Here is a 16326-nt window from a genome sequence, read left to right as displayed (position 1 = left end):
GGGTGCTGCTAGCGCAGAAATGGAAAAACCCCAGCATCCCAACAATTATGGACTGGCGAACCAAACTAATTGAATATATTGACTTAGCAATAATGACGCAGAAGATTAGGCATCAGAAAAATACGAAATTTATTAATGACTGGAATAAATTTTTTTCATACATGGAGATGACATTAGGAAATACCAAAGTCACAGTAGGTATAATTTAAAAGCTGTGAGGTAAAACATGACGATTAGTATAAGACACTGCTGTAAATATCGTTGAGATAGAGGTCTCGTCGTGGTGGTGGGAAGTCAAGGATCGGAAATATTGTATATCGATTTTTGAACTATTTTATTGTCTTTTTATCTTTTTTGTGATTTGCTTTAATATTAACAATGTATATGTATTTTTTAGAGGTTGGATTACAATAAAAACTTTTTAAAACTTAAAAAAAAAAGAAATGAATGGACCCATTAAAGTCCAGTGTGCCTTTTCCTGCTTCTGTGCAGATTTCTAATGGCATATGCTTAAAATACGTAGGGAAACACAAAAGCAAAATTTGTTTTTTAAAAATAAAATAAATATATATAAGGTGGCCAAAGGGCTGCAGTGGTCCCCCCCTCTACCTTTTTGAAAAGGTATTTCAAAATACCTTCAGCTAAGTTTTTCCTTAAGAGTTGACTCACTGAAATCAATGTATCTAACTTAGTCATGTTCCTTAATTTCATTGCGTCTACACCGAATAATACTGAATACCACAGAATGGCCAACTTGGGGAGTTCCTTCCACCTTCCACACTTCCACTTCCCCAGAGTGACAGGACTTGATAATGTGTCATTGCTCTTAGGCAGAAATGTCCCCCCATCACTCCTGTGGTCTTCAAGTATCCAAAGACAACTATAATATGTCCTCTCAGTCTTCTCTTAGCCCACTAAACGTACCCAACTCTCTCAACCGTTCCTCATAAGGCTTAGTTTCCAAACCCTTGATCATCTTGGTCACCCCCTTCTGAACACATTCCAGCTTGTAAATAGATTTGTGGAACATTTTATTATCCTTTTTTTTGTTTTGTTTTGTTTTAGCTCCTGCTGGTAACATTTTCTGTTTAAATCATTTCATGTGTTACTCTTGAAACATTTTATTATGAAAAAAATAAAGAAATATTGCTGAAAACAGGCAAGATATCAAATGTTACTCATCCCTCTGTTAAAAATGCAGGATCTTATTTTGTATAGCATTTATTGTTGGATATTTCTCCAAATGGAGCCCTCTAAAAATCAAATGCAGAAAACTCCATACAACGGTTTTATTATTTGTACTCTCTTGCCATTTTGTATCAATGTTTCCTCTGACTGACAAGGTTCTCTCCACAAAATATTCTTTTTTAAAAAAATATTTTAAAAAATCGCTTCTGCACCAGTTTACCTCACAGCATTTGACAGCTTTCAACCCTAACATTTTCATCTGAGAGGGAAAAGGACAATCATCATTATATTTGGACAAGTATGCTAACATGCTGAGTAAACCAAAATCATTCCAATCACATAATAAATTAACTGTGCATGAGATGCAAAAAATAAATAAATAAAGACTTAATCTGTCCTGACTAAAAATCAGAAGGTAAATGTACAATGTAGAAAATCTGTGAAGTAGTTTAGCCTCACTAAGAATTTGTCTGAAAGAAAAAGCAGCCGCTTTGGGCACATTTTGAAGTCCGGACAAGTGGCAGCAGGACTTAGCAGCCCATCAACTCACACAGGTCAGGGGCAGGCAAACTGATGCACCATTCCAGAGCAGGCTCTGGAACTGAACCCAGGCCTATGCAGTCATGTGATCCTGGGCCAACACAGCCTCTCTGCGCCTGGGAATGCCCTCTGTCAGGGCCACCAGCAGCAGCTGTTTCATGAATGCCACGGACTGCCCTGGATTAATGTTAACTCCTTTTTTTTTGCAAAACTGATTATACAGCAGCCCTAGCAAAACGCACTAATGCAGACCTTATGTGTGCTTCAGTCCTAGTTTGACTTCCCACGCCGTGCCGTATAAGACACTGCCTGTCTGTTCAGGACCACATTTCACCACATCTGTGAGATGCCACCCACGAAACTTCTACCTGCTGCAGCAATGCAGAATAGGGAGCTCCGCACAAACAGAGTCACAGACAGACGCCAACGGGAGTGTAAAGCCAGGTCTGGATTGCAGTATCAGATCAACACTGGCTTTTAACCTTGATTTAAAATCTCATTAAATGTTTGTTGTTGTTGTTTAGTTGTTTAGTTGTTTAGTCATGTCCGACTCTTCGTGACCCCATGGACGAGAGCACGCCGGGCACTCCTGTCTTCCACTGCCTCCCGCAGTTTGGTCAGGCTCATGTTTGTAGCTTCGATAACACTGTCCAACCATCTCTTCCTCTGTCGTCCCCTTCTCCTTGTGCCCTCCATCTTTCCCAACATCAGGGTCTTTTCCAGGGAGTCTTCTCATGAGGAGGCTAAAGTACTGGAGCCTCAACTTCAGGATCTGTCCTTCCAATGAGCACTTAGGGCTGATTTCCTTAAGAATGAATAGGTTTGATCTTCTTGCAGTCCATGGGACTCTCAAGAGTCTCCTCCAGCACCATAATTCAAGGTTTAGCTATGCTAAATTAAAGGTTTAGCTACGCTTAAAATATTTTAAACAAGTTAAATCCATATTTTCTCTCCTCAGCTTCCCCACTCTTCACACCTGTGAGTACAGTAACAACACTCTGAGAACAAAACTAACATAACTCGACCCATTTCCTTCGTGCACTCAAAGGAAAGGAATTGTTGGGAAAGAAAGGGTTTCGTTACAAATACTTCGCAGAATGAGAGAAAGATAACATCAATTAATCAAAATTAAAACTTTAAAATTCACATTATTACTAGCATCATAGGATCAGAAGTTCAGTGTTGGGCAAGTGAAATTAGTTCTGTTTGTGAAAAGAGAATGCTCCCCATTACCTATTTCTGTTGAAACACCCCCATAACATAATGTCATTCTGTTCAGAAGATTCCCCCAACCCTGTTTCATGTTTTCAGGGTACACAGAGAAATGCGTAGAGTCTATTAACAGAGCCCTGTTAGGTCCATGGAAAGGAATTCAGGATCCAAGCCATTAAGTTGTACTCTTCATTCATATATATGTACTGAAAGTGATATGTAGCTGTGAAGTTATTTTCTTTCAAGAGTAGGAGATGCAGTCAAGAGGGAATGGACAACAATTTGGTTGGAGGAAGCAAGCAGCAACAAATCATGTTGAAGGGCCTTCTTTGCTTTTTCTTTTAGATCTTGGACTCAAAAATTACAACACAAGAAAACCCTTCCTCAATGAGAAACTAAACATTTCATGACAGGGATGGTAAAGTATGACCCTCCTGATGTTGTTGAACAGCTCCTCCCATCTCTGACTGTTGGCCATGCTGGCTGGGGCTGATGGGATTTAGAGTCCAACAACTTCTGCAGGGCTGAAAGTTTTCCCTCCCTGCTTTATAAAACAGAACTTAAGGGAAATGAACTTCTCTGTGAAAATAACAGTTGTGTCAATGCAGGTCTATTTACTGCCCCACCTTGAATCGTGGTGTATTTGATACCGTATTCTGCAAAACTTTTAGCTCATTAAGGAAGCTTAAAGGTAAAGGTACCCCTGCCCGTACGGGCCAGTCTTGCCAGACTCTAGGGTTGTGCGCTCATCTCACTCTATAGGCCGGGAGCCAGCGCTGTCCGCAGACACTTCCAGGTCACGTGGCCAGCGTGACAAGCTGCATCTGGCAGCTGCATCTGGCACACGGAACGCCGTTTACCTTCCCGCTGGTAAGCGGTCCCTATTTATCTACTTGCACCCAGAGGTGCTTTCGAACTGCTAGGTTGGCAGACGCTGGGACCGAACGACGGGAGCGCACTCCCGCCGCGGGGATTCGAACTGCCGACCATGCGATCGGCAAGTCCTAGGCGCTGAGATTTTACCCACCCGCGTCCCTAAGGAACCTTATCTTCACTTAATAAGCAAAATGTGGCATATTCACATCCGAACAGCAGAAAGCCAAGTTTTATACCTTAGAAGCAAAGAACATAATAAATGCAACTGTGGTGCCAGAAAGAGCTGACGATGATAGAAAGGCCAAAAATTCCCCATATGGCACACATCTGAACATTTCACAAGTCTAATTGCAATATGCATTTCTGCCTCCCAAAATGAATTTTATGATCACAGAAACGTCACGCAAGCTTTTCACATATTTACCATCAAAATCAAATCATGCGATCAGAATGATAACACAGAACAAAGGTCCCTTTTCTAAAGTTGCAGGGGAAAGGTGAGAGTTCCAAATTTGCAACTACAAAATTTGTAATCTGATTCAGGACTACCGATTTGCGGCATCTGTTCTACAGATCACTTACTCAGAGGCTGTGTTTTGACACATTCGACAGCTACTAAGTTCTGAAATCCTGAACTAAGAGAGAATTTGGCAGTGAGAGAGTTTAAGGACACATCCAGCAATATGTATTTCAGCAAAAGAAGAAGAAGAAGAAGAAAAACCTTGGTGATCCAGATGTTTCAGATTAACCCTTCCCCCAGAGAAGTACACTTACAACATTGTCAGAGCCATTTAAAAAGTCAAACCAATGCATCAAATCTGTGTGGATCCTGTTTTATGCATTTCTCTCATGGCCAAACAATTTATTATTAAAACACTGGAATTTTTTCTTAATTGTCCCAATACCGTTATTCTTTTCAAAACCATTCCAGGTGAAAATAAAACTGTTCGAGACACACAAACATTTGAAAGCTACTATTACCATTTAAGGTCTTATTCTACTTTGGAAGATGGAGGGCAGACCCTGTGGCTGAAGGGACTTTCTGAGGGAGTCTGAGGAACTGAGGCAAACAGCAGCCACATCACAGATTTGAAATGAACACATTGGAGGGTCCAGATGGCATCCACCCAACAGCTCTTAAAGAACTTAAATATGTAATTGCTGCTCTTTTTTTAAAAAAATAATAATAATACCCGGGCCCCTGCAACTGGTCCCTATGGGTGGCTTCTTTCTCTGAGCACCAAGAAGAGGTCAATGCAACACCAATTTTAAATAAGGGATTCAGGGAGGATATGGGAAATTATCTGAACTTAATGTATGTTCGGGACGCGGGTGGCGCTGTGGGCTAAAGCCTCAGCGCCTAGGGCTTGCCGATCGAAAGGTCGGCGGTTCGAATCCCCAAGGCGGGGTGCGCTCCCGCTGCTCGGTCCCAGCGCCTGCCAACCTAGCAGTTCGAAAGCACCCCCGGGTGCAAGTAGATAAATAGGTACCGCTTACCAGCGGGAAGGTAAACGGCGTTCCGTGTGCTGCGCTGGCTCGCCAGATGCAGCTTTGTCACGCTGGCCACGTGACCCGGAAGTGTCTCCGGACAGCGCTGGCCCCCGGCCAATAGATGTGAGATGGGCGCACAAACCCCAGAGTCTGCCAAGACTGGCCCGTTCGGGCAGGGGTACCTTTACCTTTACCTTTAATGTATGTTCTAGGAACACTGGTGGAAAGCACATAGAAGAAGAAGTATTGATGAAGAGCCAGCATGGCCTCCACAAATTTGTCATTTCTAACTCACCTCTTGGAGTTAGCTTTTTCAGTAAGCATGTGGATGAGGTTAACTGGACTTTCAAAAAGCTTTTGGTACAGTACGACACCAAAAACTGCTAGAGGAGTCATGATGTAAGGAGGCAGAAGAAGAAATGAACTGTTCTCACAATGGAAAGATTAACAAAAAAACGGAGTCCCCTCAGGATCAGGACTGGGATCTGTGCTTTTTAACTTGTTCATAAAAAGACCTGGAGTCAGAAGTAAGCTGGCCAAGTTTGCTGATTATACCACATTATTTGAGGTGGTTAAAGGAGGGTTGGGTCATGGGGAGTTTCCAAAGGATGTATCCAAACTGTGTTAAGGGGTATGAAAATGGCAAACTCAATGAAAGAAGTGTCAAGTGATACACATTGGGGTAAAAATTTCTAATTTCACATACAGTGGTACCTCTACTTACGAACGTGATCTGTTTCAGGGTGCCGTTTGCACCCCAAAAAGTCTGTAAGTAGAGTGCTGCTACTGCGCATGCGCGAAGCGCGATAGAGTGCTTCTGCGCATGAGAGAAGCGTGTAGATCACTTCTACGCCTGCGGCGAACCCAGAAGTAAACACTTCCAGGTTTGCCGCGTTCGTAACCTGTAAAGCCGCAACGTGAAGCAAACGTAACACGATGTATGACTATATATGCTCTTGGGGTCTGAACTGGCAGTGACTGACCACAAATGAGATCTTAGGGCCAACCATAGATAGTTTGATTAAAGTGTTGACCCACTGGGAAGCTGCTATGAAAATTGAAAGGAATCGAAAGGAAAGGAATTGAAAATAAATAAAACTGTCATTGCCATAATGCCATTATACAAATATATGCTGTGAGAACACTTGGAATACTGCACCTCAAAGAGGGTATTGTAGAGCTGGAAAGGGGGCAGGAAAGGGCAACCGAAATCATCATCAGCAGCAGCACCATCACTTTTAATTTGAATACCGTCTTTCTATTTTTACAATACCTAAGGCGGTTTACAAGCTGAAGAAACAAAGAATGTACACCTTATAACAATCTAATCCAATACAAAAATGTGATAATAAAACATAACTTTAAAATAAGCAACTTATATCAAATGAAGTAATATTCAACAATGAACAATGGCCTGCAGCAACTCAAGTAGTGAGGTGAGGTGACGTTAAAAAACCTGGAGCTTTTCAGTTCAGAGAAAAGGCAAGTAAGGTGGGGGGGACATGTACAGCTATATATAATCAGGCATGGTGTAGAGAAGCTGGATAGAAAGACATTTCTCTTCTTCTCTCACTAGACTAGAAATTGGTATCATCCAATGAACCTGAATATTCATTGAGGTTGTATTTGGGGTATATGTATTAATGAAGTAAGATGATATTGGTGTCTATCAGACTGTTGCATGTTAAACTTTCTGGTGGGGGTTAGTGTCACAGAAGAGTTATAGAAAGAACTTGACATATAAACCACAATTTACCACTGGAAAGTACTGCCCTTGTAACACTACAAATGTGGGAAAAGACTGGCAGAGGAAGCTCTTATGACTTTTTCTTTTCCTCAGAGGAAATCATGTGGAACACTGCAAGAGCAGCATCTTTTAACAAACGTGTAGTATTACAGTAGTTTGCTAGATAATCTACACTTTTGGTGACCACATCTATTGGAAAAATATTTTTTAAGGCTGTCTTCAGGATGTACATAGGTAGGATACACACATACAGATCAGAAAGGTTTTGCTGGCTTGATACAAAACCCAACCAATTCTACTTTGAAAGGAAGGGTATCGTTGTTTGATTTGGTTTACAGTCATCATCAGATAGCTCTGATGTTAAGTCTGTTTAGAAATCTACTATTAGTATTCTTGGGAGAAAAATTAGAAGTTCCACAGCTGAGGTTAGTGCTCACATTATCCTTTTCAAGAAGCTCATACATCTGAAATGCAAAGTCCATACAGTCTGATTTATCATTGTTATGCTTACTTGCAAATAAGTTGCACTGCTTTTCATGCAGATCATTCGTGGAAGTAAGCCTCCCTCTATTTAATGGAAAGATTTGATTTGATTTTAATTAAGGTAGTTATAGGACATTTTCAATCCCAGGGCAGTTTATACAAGAGTAATATATAATCCCAGCTATAATAAAATGTATCTCACTTGGATGAGTGTTTAAAATTGCAGCCTATATCCAACACTTTATTGAAGGGTGTGGGTGTGATGAGATGAATTGTTTTTTATTTTATTTTCAACAGAGAAACTGAGGGATACGACCTTCTTCAGCTTGGAAGCCACATTCCCTTCTAGGGCCAAATGCCAGCAGCAGGTGACAAATGCGGCTGAGCATTTGTTGCAGATTTTACCTTAGTACAGGAGACTGAGTTTCACACACCCCTCTCTGTTCTCCATTTAGGGAATCACAGTGTTTTTATCAGAATTCAAGGACACATTCCAACCAGGCAAAACCAGGACACAAAGCAGGACCAATAGGGGATGTGGCCTGGAGAGGATTCCAAGGGCCAGATAAGAGAGGCTTGGTGGCCCTGAGGGTCTCCACCCCTGCGTTAGTGGGCTTCCACCTACCAGCCACTGCTGAGCTGGAATTCATTTGCAGACCTGATACCTATCAAACAGGGAGTGGACAGAGCCTGAGAGCAGAAAGCTCTCTCCAGAAAGGAATTCTTCCTTATCCAGTGTTTATGTCAATGACTCATCTTGTTTTGAAGGTTCTTTACAAGTCGAGAGGGCTTCCTACTCATTTGCCATTTCCCCTTTTCGCATCACCTTGTTTGCATTTGACTGTCAATTGCAACAGGACACACCTATCATTGCATAACATCCTTCACCCACTGACTATTATCTGTCTAATCTATGCATATATGTTTATGCTAACTAAGGACAATACTTCATACATATGAGCAAAGCAAATCTGCTAGTCTTTCACTTCGCTGGTTTTGTAGGCAAAGCTGTAGATCTCATGGGTGCATGAGGATGAATGGGAGCTTCCAACAAAAACGAAACAAATGGATTCAAGATTGTATAAGCCAATCAACCTAGCTTTTATATTCTCATTTTGTTCTTTTTCTCCTGGTTTTCAGATGGAATGCTTCCCAGCCTCACCAGGATATTCTGAAGAACCTGGCATCTTCTGCAAGCAAAGCCGATGCACTACCACTAAGCCACAGTGCTGGGACCTCATTTAAAAGGTTAATAATATCGGAGGAGGGGAGGCTTAAAAACCATACACTCTGACCATATGGCAAGGAAATCATTTCATTTCAGGTGAAATTTAGAACAATGGCCTTTCAGTCCAAGAAACTTCAAACCTCAATGAGTGGACCCTGTCCCCAAGCAATGAACATTATAAAAGTGTTGTTTTTGGCTTAAGGCAAACTAACTCTGGATGCTGGGAAGCAGACGGAACTGTATTAAAGCTGTCCAGAAGCAGGCTTAAGATCCCTGATCCCTGAAAGAACACATGAAGTACCAGAGAGTGGTATATATCACCATTCCTGTCACTGCAGGATCCTCAGAAAAGAGACAACCGGCACTCACATGCAGTTCTGTATTTACTTCACTGGCACAACAATGGAAATAAAACATACAGGAAGAATAAGAGCATAACAAAATGCATTTGGGGCTTCTAATTGCTCTTGCTCTTTTAGTCCTTGTAACTATTACATCTTCATCCTCATCTCTTTTTTACTTTTGCCATCTTGTTTTAAAAATAATCCTGTTTTGAATGCTAGTATGATTATCAATTTATTCTTTCCCTACACAAAACATTCAGTAATTGGTTTCCTCTGAAGAACCTGTTCAAAACATGCAGCCTGATCCTACACATTTCCCCAGAAAACCCTGCTCAGTTCATCCATGTAAGTGTGCCTACGACTGTAGCCTTATTCCATCTTGTTTTGAACTCATAATAGTTATCCATAAAAGGTAAAGGGACCCCTGACCATTAGGTCCAGTTGTGGCCGACTCTGGGGTTGCAGCGATCATCTCGCTTTATTGGCCAAGGGAGCCGGCGTACAGCTTCCGGGTCATGTGGCCAGCAGGACTAAGCCGCTTCTGGAGAACCAGAGCACTGCACGAAAACGCCATTTACCTTCCCGCCGGAGTGGTACCTATTTATCTACTTGCACTTTGACATGCTTTCAAACTGCTAGGTGAGCAGGAGCAGGGACCAAGCAATGGGAGCTCATCCTGTCACGGGGATTCGAACCACCGACCTTCTGATCGGCAAGTCCTAGGCTCTGTGGTTTAACCCATAGAGCCACCTGTGTCCCAACAGTTATCTATACTTGGATCCAACTAGCACCTCCTCTTCGTTTTTCTCTCCCTAATGTCATATGCTGACAATGTATTCAAGGTAACAGCTAGAACATGTTTGACTGCTTCATAGCTCCATATGGTCAAAGCATTTTAATAAGAGCAAGAACTACAGCATCAGTGTTGCCAAATGTGAAGTAAACCTCATCAGTGATGGAAGTGGCAAGCAGCAGTTAACATAACATACTGTAATTATCAAGGTACTTACTCAAGAACGTCTGAGTGCTACAGAATGTTAATAAGACAATCCCAGTACAAATTGCTCTTAGCAGACAGTAGCCATATATTTCTATAAAATAGTTTCCCTTCAGTTTTCAAACACATCCATTTTTTAAAACTGAAGAACATTTATTCTTATTAATCATGACTTGTATTCCATCCTATCTCAAAGGTTTCTAGCACATCTAAAACCAGCACACAGGTATTATCTACCAAGCATACAAAGCTTTAAGGTAAATTCCACCACTACAAATAGTTCTAGTGATATAAGCCAACTCAAATAATAAGGTCCTCCTACAGTGCTTACAGTATCTAGAAGGTAAGGTAAAAGTAAAGGACTCCTGGATGGTTAAGTCCAGTCAAAGGCGACTATAGGGTTACAGCGCTCATCTCACTTTCAGGTCGAGGGAGCCGGCATTTGTCCACAGACAGCTTTCTGGGTCATGTGGCCAGCATGACTAAACAACTTCTGGTGCAACGTAACAGAAACCAGAGTGCATGGGAATGCCGTTTACCTTTCCCGCCACAGTGGAACCTATTTATCTACTTGCACTCGCATGCTTTCAAACTGCTAGGTTGGCAGGACCTGGGACAGAGCAATGGGAGCTCACTCCATTGCGGGGATTCAAACCGCCAACTTCCTGATCTGCAAGCCCAAGAGGTTCAGTGGTTTAGACCACAGCGCCACCCATGTTCCATCCATCTAGAAGGATAGTTGTATTAGGTCACATCTTTGCCATACGTTAAATGAGTATTTAAAATCCCCAGTGCCACCACCTCTGTATTGTATGGCTTCAGTTCCAAGGTCATAATTTGACCTTGACCCCAGACAGTGATTCAGAAGAGAGGTTTCTGCCCCTAGAGCAGTGGAGAATGAGATGAGTGGTATTACCACATTTTACTCTGAACCTTTGGCTGCTTGCTATCTTTCAACAAACAGAGCTGGTAACAACAAGTGCAGATATGATCACTAAAGAATCCCACAGGTTATCAACCAGGAAACTCACACATGCATTCAAGGATAACCCCTGTGTGCTCACAAAATAAAGATTATGGTTTATCAATATCTGGACATCCACAGTGTGAGATGGTCCAGAGTGGTCAGAAACTTCCTAACTTGATCTTGAAACAACTGAAGCAATCTGTGTTCCAAAGCTAGAAGCAGGATTGAAAAAAGGACAAGGCAGAATGCCTAGATGCCTAGAACTGTACGCCAACTACTTGCTGTAACGATTTCCCCAATTTTCCCACAAAGGAGGAGGCAGAATGAAAATGAGCTTTTTGACATAAAGTAAATATTTCTAACACAGTAGCCAAATGAACCCTGTGTTCAGCAGTTGCAAACTTCCATTCTCTTCATGAACTAAAAATCGCTCTTGTTATAAGAGGTCCAGCCTTTCCCATGTATTTTAACCACCTAGGAAGGGCAAGCATTTAGTATGGATACTCCCTCTTACCAAGCAATCTGTCAAGGGGGAAACAAACTGAAAATAATCTCAGGACTTTGGTTCAAATATGTTATCAACGTCAGATTGGAGATTAGCGAATTTTATCTGTAAAGTGCCTTCCAAATCTGTTGCAGAAACCACAGATAATTTGACACCCAGGTGGGAAGAAAGAAGTCCACGCAGTACATGCCAAAGTAATATTATCAATCTCTTTATTACAGCCAATGACTGAAGTATGATACTATGCAATGGTGGTGATGAAGATCGTTCCACTGTCATCACATGGTCTTTCTAAAGAACTTCATGCCAAATTGGGTAGAAGTCTTCTGCAACCTTAGCTTTTGACATTTATTTTGTACTTCAGGGCTTCTATATGCCATAGGAAGATCCACTGCTGTTTCAGTGGGAGAAGGAGATAAGAGTCCATAGCTCCCTTGCTTCAGAGATAATACAAGTCAACATACCTTCCACCCCTCTGAGAGGAGAAAACCTTAAGAGAGTTCTGGAAACCTAGTGCCTTGGAAGTCGAATAGAATCCATTCTGGAACTCCATTTGACTTCCAAAATGTTAGGAAACCAAAGTGTGGCTTCTGATTGGCTGCAGGAAGCTCCTGCAGCCAATCGGAAGCCGTGGAAGCCCCATCAGACGTTCGGCTTCCAAAAATAGTTTGCAAACCGGAACAGTCACTTCTGGGTTTGCGACATTCAGGAGCCAAAACATTTGAGAACCAAGCTGTTCGAAAACCAAGATACAACTGTATATCACTTCAATAGAGGTTTAGAGCTGCAACATCTGAATCTTTATGGGTTCTATATTACCTTCCATATTACCTTTTTCAATTTCAGGCAACCTGTTCCCAGGTTAGAATTTCCAGTGAAAATATGCGTAAGTTCCTAAGTGTTCTCACCAAGTGCATTTCATTCTCATTAGATTTCCTCTAATCTCCCAAACCTCACAGTGAGCTGTGAAAGGACCTTTGCCAACAGCAGACATTGCCCTTCTGTGTAAGGTCAGTGATCCCTTTGCCTTTTTCTAAAGTTAAATCAATTTTAAAAGCAATGCAAGCTGAATATGCTTTGTTTCCCCCTTGATTTTTGAGTGACATTGTCATAAATGCATTAGGCTGCACTGTCCAGAGGCCAACCACCACCAAGAGGTTTCATTCCACAGTAGTTTTGTGGTTCAGGGAACCACAGCAAGACCAGTCAAACTAAACTATATAGGAGCCTGTACCACAAGGGCAAACAAGATCCCTTATCAAACAGAAAATGCATCAGTCCAAACTAATTAGAATTAATTATGTCTCATAATTATCAAGAAGGAAGTAGTACAGCAAAGCAAGTTGAAAGCATGCAAACATTAAGTCTATTTCACAGAAATAGACTGCAAATGTATCTTTGTTTCAGCAGACAGTTGCGGCTTAAAGGAATAGGGGATCCTATGCTAAACCAATGAGTCTGCCACCCATTATTTTATCCCTGCTGCTCCTGGAATATAAATTCAGATTCACACAGCCTCCTTTCCTTCTGCTCAGCTTCTGAAATTGTCTATAATATAGTCAGCATTCTACCCCTCCAATTGGAAAAGCTATTCATACCTTGATGTTTTTCCTAACTTGAAAACATTTATTCAGTTCCCTAATTTTATGAAGAAGCAACTGCTATATTATGAGCTTTAGAATATTCCGAGGTGCAGGCACAGTCTTAACCTCCCATATAGCTAATCACCATAAGAACCAGAATCTAGATGGTGGCGCTACTCTGTAACTTGCTTCCCATAATAGTAAACCAGTCCCAACCAGATCTTTCATGTCAGTCAGTGATTATGTTTGAATTCCAAGGTCTACTCAGTGAAGGTGATGCACTTCACTGAATCCATCACCTGCAGAAGACTGCTACTAGAGTATAACTTAAGGAAAGTTACTGCTTACATCTATACAACCTATGCACATAGCCTTTATGTTCTGTAAAGAATTTAGCAGTCTTTCTTGTCTTCACAATAGCTTTGAAGTGGGTTTCCATTATTTCTGTTTAAAAGATGATCAGAGATCTTTGGATGATACTAGAAGTGCTGACTGGCAAGTGAATGAACTCTCTGTGCTCACATTCTCTATACAGTACTTGCACAGAGATATGCATGCTGTATGAGTGACCTCCAATTTTGCACAAGTTGCAGCGGAAGAGCAAAAATACCAATGCAAGGAACCTGTGCACTCACTTAAGGCAGAGATGGGGACACAGCTCTCCCCCTCCCAGAACATTGGCTATGCTACCTGGAGTCCAACAACATCCAGTGGGCCAGAGGTTCCCCATGCCTGACATAAGGGTAGCACTGACTGTATTATCCAAAGACATTCTGTGTTTTTGACGCAACTGAGATTTAAACTCCAGTCCAGAAAATCACAGTTCAGCAACCTATGCCAGGCAGAGCCAACACGTTGTTGTCCAGGTGTTGAACTTCAGCTCCCATCATTCCTGGCCATTCACCCCATACTGGCTGGGGCTGATGGGAGACAGAATCCAGTAACATTGGAAAGACCTTATGTTGGCTACCATTCAGTCTATGTACTGGACCAAACTGCGGTGAAGGGGCTATCCATCTCTTGACCACCCTGATTGTGAGTTCAGCATGTTACACTTTGATCACAAAAATGACAGAGTCTAGTGACATCTTAGAGAAAACTTGATTCAGCATTCCATAAGCATCTCAGGGTAAATTATCCTACAGATTTAAAATACGTAAACAGTCTACCATGACTAGCACTTTGTGCGTCTGACAAGTCCGCAAAAGCTTATGCCACAATAAATCTGTTAGTCTTTAAGACACCACAAGACGTCTCTCTCTCTCTCTCTCTCTCTCTTTGTGTGTGTGTGTTTGCTGTAACAGACAAACACAGCTATCATTTTCCAGGCTCAAGTTCTGGATTATGTGATCTGAAGCACATGTTTCAACTTCTGTCCTGTGCTCTCCTGACAACAACCAATGAACTTTGCTTGAATAAGAGCAGTAAAATGACATCTTAATTTGCTTAGAAAAACTCTATGCAAAACTGAGGAGAGCATCACCAAACAGATCCTATTTGTGAATGCACAGATGAAGTCTTTGGGCTTATGAAGAGAAAGAGAGAGAGAGAACAGAACACAAAAAGCTTCCTTTAAGAGACATTTTTAAAGGGCAACAATCATCTGGGATAACATACAAAAGAGGGAAACCCTACAGGAGGAAACAGCAAGTGGGTGAGAGGAAACTGCCTAGCTGTGTTTGTACAAAGTCTCTTTCAAGGCAAGCACTAATCCTTCAGCTACAGCGGGTTCCTAACCAAAGCTCTGCTGAATGATTCTCAGCGGAAAGGAACAGTTTACATTAAGTCAACAGTGCCCTGGACTTTCAAAAAAACAAAACAAATGCTGCGCTGTCCCCGTTTCTTCTCAGCAGAGGCTTTTAGCCTAATCTAAGCAAGCCCATTAGCAGAAATTTGTAGAAGTTGAAAAACAAACGCGCCACAGTTTGCAAAAGCAAAAAGCCCAGCAAGATTAAAATGCATGCAAAGCGACCAGTAAATCTTCCCCCATGAAAGACAAAACAAATCTGTCTGCCACGGAGCATAAAAGAGCAGGGAGTCCTGGTGGGCAACAGAGACAGGTTTTGGGTTGTTAAGTAGGTGCCTTTTCCGGAGATGCCCTCCAAAATGCATTCCCTCCAAAAACAAAACTTCAGGGCAAAGTTTACAATCCTCTCCTGGGTTTTGTTTAGCTTCCGGACGGAGAGACGGACTTGCCTTTCTCAGGCAGCGCTCCCTGCCCGGCACACAAGCTGCCTGCTGCGCGCTTTCTGCGCTCCTTCTCCCCGCACGTTGCGCGCGCGGGCGCGCAGATACCCAAACGCGCGCGGGACAAAAGCAGTTGCTCCAGGCAGCGCCTCACTCACCTCCTGGCGCTGCTGCCTTTTGTGCATCCTTCGCTTTCCCCAGCCACTCCGGAGACTCCCATCGCGGGCGCCTTACCAAGAGAGACACCCCCCTCCCGCCTCCTTCCTCAGCCCGACAGGATCCTCCTCCTGCTGCTGCTGCTGCTCCTGCTGCTCCTATTCCTCCCTGCGCAGCCGAAGCCAGTCCCGCCCATTAGGGTATCCAAGCTCCAGCCGAAGAGCGCCGCCACACAAACTCACACACACCCCTCCCGGCTACAATGGTTCGTTCCCTCCGGGATAACAGGGAGAGGGAAGGATCGAAAGAGGAGGGGTGCGAGGGACGCGCGCAGAGTCAGGAAGAAAGATAATTTTTCCTAGCACTGGAAAGCTAACGAGCTGGGAGAAAGGGGAAAAGGAGTGGGGGGGGGATACTTCCAAATACTTCGCTCTGCATCTGATTGCACTTTGGCCCCCGAAGGTTTAGGGCCAGTGGCTGTCTCTCAGCCTATCCTACCTGGTAGGATTCTTGGGAGGATAAAGCGGAGAGGGAACAACCACCTGCACTATCTTGAGCTCCTTGGAGAAAAGTTGGAATAAAGATGTAATACGAATAGTAAACTGCAGTGCTGGTCACACTTACTTAGGAAGGAGGTCCGTTGAAGTCAGTGGGATTTTCTTCTGAGTGGACATTTATTGGCTGCGGTTGTAAATCCGTTATGTCTTTACAAGACTCGGTTTGGAGAAGAAATTCAGGTTGGCCGTCTAGAATCCAGTTCTGGAGAAGAAAGCCTGTATTTGGGGGAACAAGGTGAAATCCTCCCTTGAGGCTCTTGGGAAG

General features: G+C 42.6%; 1 protein-coding gene across 9 annotated transcripts in view; it reads right to left on the bottom strand.

Annotated features, from left to right (window-relative positions):
- The window catches only part of PHLDB2 (pleckstrin homology like domain family B member 2), a 77347-nt gene extending 61720 nt beyond the window's left edge, over positions 1–15627 (bottom strand). For 2 of the 9 annotated variants that reach the window (XM_082219698.1, XM_082219701.1), the window contains exon 1: positions 15507–15627. The gene's annotated coding sequence lies outside the window, so the exon portion shown is untranslated. The other 7 variants (XM_082219700.1, XM_082219702.1, XM_082219703.1 and 4 more) reach the window with 5 other exon arrangements.
- Positions 15628–16326: the final 699 nt, after the last annotated feature.

Source organism: Podarcis vaucheri (assembly GCF_965113315.1).
Source record: "Podarcis vaucheri genome assembly, chromosome: 4".
In the NCBI taxonomy this organism is placed as follows: Eukaryota; Metazoa; Chordata; class Lepidosauria; order Squamata; family Lacertidae; genus Podarcis; species Podarcis vaucheri.
Note: the sequence above shows the minus strand (reverse complement) of the source record. Positions and strands in the feature narration are given on the sequence as shown.